Genomic DNA, 6,593 nt, shown 5'->3' with positions numbered 1-6,593 from the left:
TACTTAAGTTGACAGTTTTAACTTTGGACGAGATGTAAAACTTTATATCGTCCTCGGAAGTATCCCTCGAAAATCTAGATACAAATATAGACTTCTTTGGGGGAACCACAACCAGTATCCTAGTATCAGACTCGATTACCGGCGGACGGGGTTGAGTAACTGAGTTACTAGTTGAGGGTAGAGTAAGCGTTGGAAGATTGGATGGCGGTGCCACAACTTCAACGGGGGACGGGGAAGATACTGCAGGGTCGTTATTATTAGAAGCAGACTTTGATATATGTTTTTTTGAGGAAGATAACTCCGTTGTCTGTGGACATGGAGAAGAAAGGTTAATTAAGTCATTCGGAAGAGTGTTCTGACGTGGAACGGTCCTTTCATTAGGCGGACTATGAAGACGCTTACGTTTTGACACACGAATGTCCTTCATAGATTGTACGGTATCTAAGCATTTAAAAGATTTAAATACATTTTCGTAATGTTTAAATTTTTCGGTCAGTGCCGACAACTCTCTCCCTACCTCAGAAAACCCATTTCTGGTTTGCCTAAACTACTTAAAGAGATCAACTTCGGTTGACCTGCACTTTAAGCAAGACCAGCGAAGACCTTTGCCATCATTAATAGCGTCCAGAATTCTTCCTGTCAAACCAGCACATTTTAGATGCCAAACACCATCACAGAGCCAGCACGATAAGTAGCGTGATTCGCTTTTGATTTGGCAGTTATCAAGATCACACTTCATATTGAAAGATTTAATAACACTTATGTTAATAAAAAGACAAGCAAAATAAGTTTAACACAACACACACAACAATTCAGGAGCTGATGTATTTAGCTTAAAAATATATGTAGCGAAGAGTTTGAGTATCAATGTAATGTGACACTTAATAAACGCAGCGCAAACAGCTGTGACAAGAAATACTAAACGAAGTAAACAAAAAGAGCAAAAAGAAATGTGCAAAAATAGAAACGATCTCAGTTAACTACAAAGGAATAACAACAACAATGATTACAACAAATGACTTGGCAAGATTAGATGTAAGCTAGTGAAATTTAATTAAATTTAATAAAAACCACAAAAATGACAAAACTTTCACTTAGCTTCGGTTATTATCACACTAGATGCTCGTAGGCACTTTTTATAGCAACTTTTACTCAAAATTAGCACAATGAACTTTGCAAAATACAAAGACCAATCAAGGCACAAATAAGTAGAACTTCACAGCTTGACGTTTGCGTACTGTGGCGTATTTATATATAGATGCCCGTCTCTGCTGCTTTTAAATGTTTTGCAATTGTGTAAATAAAATGGTTACAACAACGTAAACAGAATTTTCTCTTTACTATATATAGATTGGCGCTTACACATATGTTAGTGAATGGCCGAGCTTCTCCTCTGATTTGTGGCGTGCGCCCTGATGTTGTCACACAAAGCGGAGGGACCTACAGTTTTACGCCGACTCCGAACGGCGATTGTATTTTTATGAGAAGCTGTTTTTCATGGCAGAAATACACTCGGAGGTTTGCCATTGCCTGCCGACGGACGACCGCTGTTAAGAAATAACCTTTTTTCTATATTTTTTGGGATGTTGCTTTGACCATGGTTTGAACCCAGGCGTTGCGGAGTGGGAGTGCGCACTGCTTACCACTACACCACAGCGGCCGACTCTTTACTAGTTATGTAAAATCTTCTTCTTCTATATGTATATTAGGGCGGGTCAATTTGTTCTGAAAGAATATAACCGACTTTTTTTCGGAGACTGAAGCACATAATTTTCACATATCGAGCCCTAATCGCCAAAAAGATGTAAGCGACATTTTTTTCAAAATTTTCTTTTTAATGCGGAAATGTTCCTAGAGTTTCTATATGCATTTCTGCATCAAAATTAAAAATTTGAAAAAAATTCCGCCTACATCTTTTTAGTGTTTAGGGCTCGATGATGTATCTATACATATAAATACATTTCGCACGTTTAGTAATATAGAGATGTTATTAAAAATTTTCAATTTTGGAGTTTTCATCATACAATTAATAAGCTTAATAAGGAGAATACGTTCACCCTAACAGGTGACTAAACTTCCCAAAAATGGCGAAGATATATGTCTTTTCGTCTGCTTTTTGTATACCAGTTGTATTAATTTAACAAACTTTGATTGCGTTTTCCCACAAATTTGAAATTTTGAAATAATTCTGTATATTATTAAACGAGCGATATGTGTATTTTCAACCAAAATAAAATCGTAAACTACTACTGTATAACTTATTTGATGTATACACTTCGAAACAATTCAAAGCTACAAACGATGAATCTGCAGAAACAGTTTTTGAAGACATAATGCGGAAATAAGATTTTTTTAATCAGAAAACAAAAGTTGTGGCGAAGTTTTAAAATTTTGGGAGAAAGCTAAAGATTTTCCGCTTCTTAGAAGCTTTTCAAGGCAAATTTTACACATAGCAGCTAGCTCAGCAACTATTGAAAGTTTTTTCTGTGTTAGGCAGAATTCTAGAAGAAATAATGCTTGGTGATAACCTCGTACACTGTTCCTGAATTAGTTAAAAGATCACTAAAACGTACGACGAAAATTGAAAATGCAACTTTGTTCGTTATCACCTACGTAACCGGAATCCATTTTCACTAAAATCGTATCAGCTAATTTTTGCGAAATATTGATATTCAAGAATTGCAAAATTATAAAAATTTCAAAACAAACTTTTGTTCTCATATATTTTTTTTTATTCGTAATTAAGATAACAGTTATAAGTAACTATCTGAACAGCCCTTGGCTCGTTACCACNTGGGATATAATTAAGATAACAGTTATAAGTAACTATCTGAACAGCCCTTGGCTCGTTACCACATAGTTCTTTTGCAGAAAAATCGTTAATATTGTATTTCTTGTTTTGATTTATTTTTAATAAATATTGTTAGCGTTTCAATATGTTCTGATTTAATAAGTAATTGTGTAATACATCCCGGGACTGAAAGTGTGTGTAGGCAAGTTGAGTTTTATTTACAAATATATAATGCACCATATCGTATTACCGAAGTCATGAAGAAAACAGAAAATAAGTATATGCACAATGTGGAAGAAAAATATTGTTGGGAAAAAAGTAAGTGGAATTTGTTAAACCTGCAATAAAATAAATAAAACAAAATAAGTAAAGCTTTCGTTAAAATTACTAAAAGCCAAATAGTGAACGGAAAGCTCTAATGAAAGCCTAACTTATTATATTTTATTCATTTTGGTGCAGTTTTAACAAAATTTTCTTGCTAAAAAATCTTCTGTTACACTATTTTACTTTATTCGTTTGATTGTACATACATGTTAAATAAAAGCTTTTTTAAAAAAAAAATATTTTTTTTACATTATTTTATTTAACATTTTTTATTACTTTTGAAAGTTGAGTGTTTAAAGAACTTTTTATTAAACAAGTAATTTTTAAGCAAAAAGCACATCCGACTTCAATTCTCAAAGACAAATTTAAAGTACCGTTAATTTTTTCATGATCCAATGATATATATATATATATATATATAAACCAAATTACGGGACGACCCGCGAGGTGCCATCTTTCCGATCAAAAAAAGAATTATAGAAATCAGTTCACGTGGTCTAAAGTTATGCGATGGCATATATAAAATAATAAAAAAATACTACGAATTGATAACCTCCCGCGTTTTTGAAGTCGGTTAAAAATGTTTGAGTTCTTTGTTAATTTTATATAAAAAAGTGCAATTTATGAAACTTTAAAAATTGTATTTATTTATTACATACTGTACATAAAACTTGCACAAATGTATTTTAAGAGCATATTATCTGAAGCGAATTTTCAGTATTTTCTTGTGATATATCTATAGAACTATTAACCCCTCCCAAAATTTATTCCTGGGTGCGCCCCTGGGATCAAAGCATTTTTCAGTCAATTGAACAAATGNATATTATCTGAAGCGAATTTTCAGTATTTTCTGGTGATATATCTATAGAACTATTAACCCCTCCCAAAATTTATTCCTGGGTGCGCCCCTGGGATCAAAGCAATTTTCAGTCAATTGAACAAATCNAAAAAGTGCAATTTATGAAACTTTAAAAATTGTATTTATTTATTACATACTGTACATAAAACTTGCACAAATGTATTTTAAGAGCATATTATCTGAAGCGAATTTTCAGTATTTTCTTGTGATATATCTATAGAACTATTAACCCCTCCCAAAATTTATTCCTGGGTGCGCCCCTGGGATCAAAGCATTTTTCAGTCAATTGAACAAATGGACTTTCTTTTTCCCCAACAGTATTTTTCTTCCACATGGTGCACTTCCACTTTCAGTCCCGGATTGTAGTACACAATTACTTTTTAAATCAGAACGTATTGAAACGCTAACAATATTTATTAAAAATAAATCAAAACAAGAAATACAATATTAACGATTTTTCTGCAAAAGAATTATGTGGTAACGAGCCAAGGGCTGTTCAGATAGTTACTTATAACTGTTATCTTAATTATATCCCACGAATAAAAAAAATATATGAGAACAAAAGTTTGTTCTGAGATTTTTATAATTTTGCGATTCTTGAATGTCAATATTTCGCAAAAATAAGCTGATATGATTTTAGTGAAAATGGATTCCGGTTACGTAGGTGATAACGAACCAAGTTCCATTTGCAATTTTTGTCGTACGTTTTAGAGAACTTTTAACTAATCCAGGAACTGTGTGCTCGACAAAATATTATTTTTAAACCAAAATATGAGCTAGTCATATTAAAATTACATTGAATCAATATTGATGTGAATTCTTTTCTATACACGTAACACATACATAGATATGTACGTATATCTGACATTTGTAAAAAAGAAAATAATAGAGCGTTCATCGCAGGCAAGGCATCGCGCCAGCAAGCGATATTTTTACTAGTTTTTTAACAAAATAAACTCAAAGTCCTTCGATTTATTAAATTTGTGTATGTATGATCATTTGGAGCTATGCGATAGGTAATCTGGCATTATAAAGAATCCTTGAAAGTTTGTTTTATCGTACCAATAGCCCAGTATTGGTGTGGTCCACTTGACAGCAAAAAATGGATGAGGTAGGTGATTTAGTTTAAATACAGATTTGTTCCAGCTTTATTTTAAATAAAAATGTTTTAGAATAATAAGCCTAAATGCAAGAGGACAGAGGGAGAAACAATCGATTTGATACAAACTATTGCCGTAAAGGAACGGCCGGAGTCGTTTGAAGTGTGTGGTAGAATAGTAAAATATGAATACAAAATATTCTATATTTTTGTTTTGCAGAAACCGACCGCTGAACGTTTTTATAACAAAATTAAGTTACCTGTACCCAGCCTCGAAAAAGTAGAATGGATGTCCTTAAAATGTAGGATGAGATACCTGAAATCATCATACGTATCTGCTGTAAGCTGGAAAGATAAGACGGGATCTGATATTTTGGCTACTAGCGACGAAAGAAGTGTTAAGGAGTATATTAATAACTTATGTCCACACTTTGATTTACTAATTGATATCTTTGGGCAACGAAAAAATGTTACCACACCATTCATTTACGAAAGTGAGGATGATGTTGAATATTTAGTTGAACATCTCGATCCAAATTTAAATGAACAATTTGTGGAAGTGGAGCCGGACTACGTCCTTGTGACTCCAAACATAAGTTCAACCTATACTCCAGAAATTCCGACGCCACTAAGTAGCTTAAATTCCACGCAACCGAAAAGTAAGAGAAGGAAACGCAATTCAAATCCAATGGAAAACTTAATAGTTATTCAAAAAAAGAAACTAGAAGTGGAACTTTAAAAGCTTGAACTTGAAAAAGAAAAAAATCAAGTCGAACTAAAAAAACTTGAGATTGAAAACCAATTTGAGCTAAGAAAGCTTGAGCTCGAAATGCAAAGAGAAGAAAGATTGCAAACTGAAAAGCTAAGGTTAGAAGTGAAGAAAAAATAAAAAAATACGAACTAGAATGCGCAAAAAATTTACGCTAAGGTGATTTTTCACATATTTTTTTTAGTTCTGAAGTTTTTTTTAAACTAAAATCAGTTTTTGAAGTATAGTTCATTTATATGCAAACATTTTTATTTTCAGTTCTTTTAACAATTTTGAATGTTATCTACTAAATAATTTTTGGCTATGGAATGATCTATTTCCCTACGCCTAGGACTTGTACATAGAGTGGTGGAAAATAAATAGGGACAGACATTTAAACAAATTTTTCCTATTTTTTATGTTTATTTAATATTTATTATTATTTATTTATAAAAGTATAGCTCATTATCTAACGAAATCCATGTAAACTCGTATTTCAAACTTCGTGCAAAAATTATAAAAATTTTGCAAAATTGCATCTAAATTTTCAACTTTTTAATCCATTTTTTAGAATTTTTTTGCGTGTGCAGTTTTATAGTATAGTTTTCTGATTAAAAAGTTGAAAATTTAGATGCAATTTTGCAGAATTGTTATAATTTTTGCAAAAAGTTTGAAATATGAGTTTACATGGTTTTTGTCAGATAATTAGCTATATTTAAAAAAAATAATAAATATTAAATAAACATAAGAAAAATAGGAAAATTTGTTTAAA

General features: G+C 31.9%; 1 protein-coding gene across 1 annotated transcript in view; it reads right to left on the bottom strand.

Annotated features, from left to right (window-relative positions):
- The window catches only part of LOC108361012 (putative nuclease HARBI1), a 30,241-nt gene extending 24,790 nt beyond the window's left edge, over window positions 1-5,451 (bottom strand). The window contains exon 1 of the mRNA XM_017613545.1: window positions 5,334-5,451. The gene's annotated coding sequence lies outside the window, so the exon portion shown is untranslated. The remainder of the gene's footprint in view (window positions 1-5,333) is intronic.
- Window positions 5,452-6,593: the final 1,142 nt, after the last annotated feature.

Source organism: Rhagoletis zephyria, unplaced genomic scaffold (assembly GCF_001687245.7).
Source record: "Rhagoletis zephyria isolate East Lansing unplaced genomic scaffold, Rhagoletis_zephyria_1.1 Rzeph_scaffold_00680, whole genome shotgun sequence".
Lineage (NCBI taxonomy): Eukaryota > Metazoa > Arthropoda > Insecta > Diptera > Tephritidae > Rhagoletis > Rhagoletis zephyria.
Note: the sequence above shows the minus strand (reverse complement) of the source record. Positions and strands in the feature narration are given on the sequence as shown.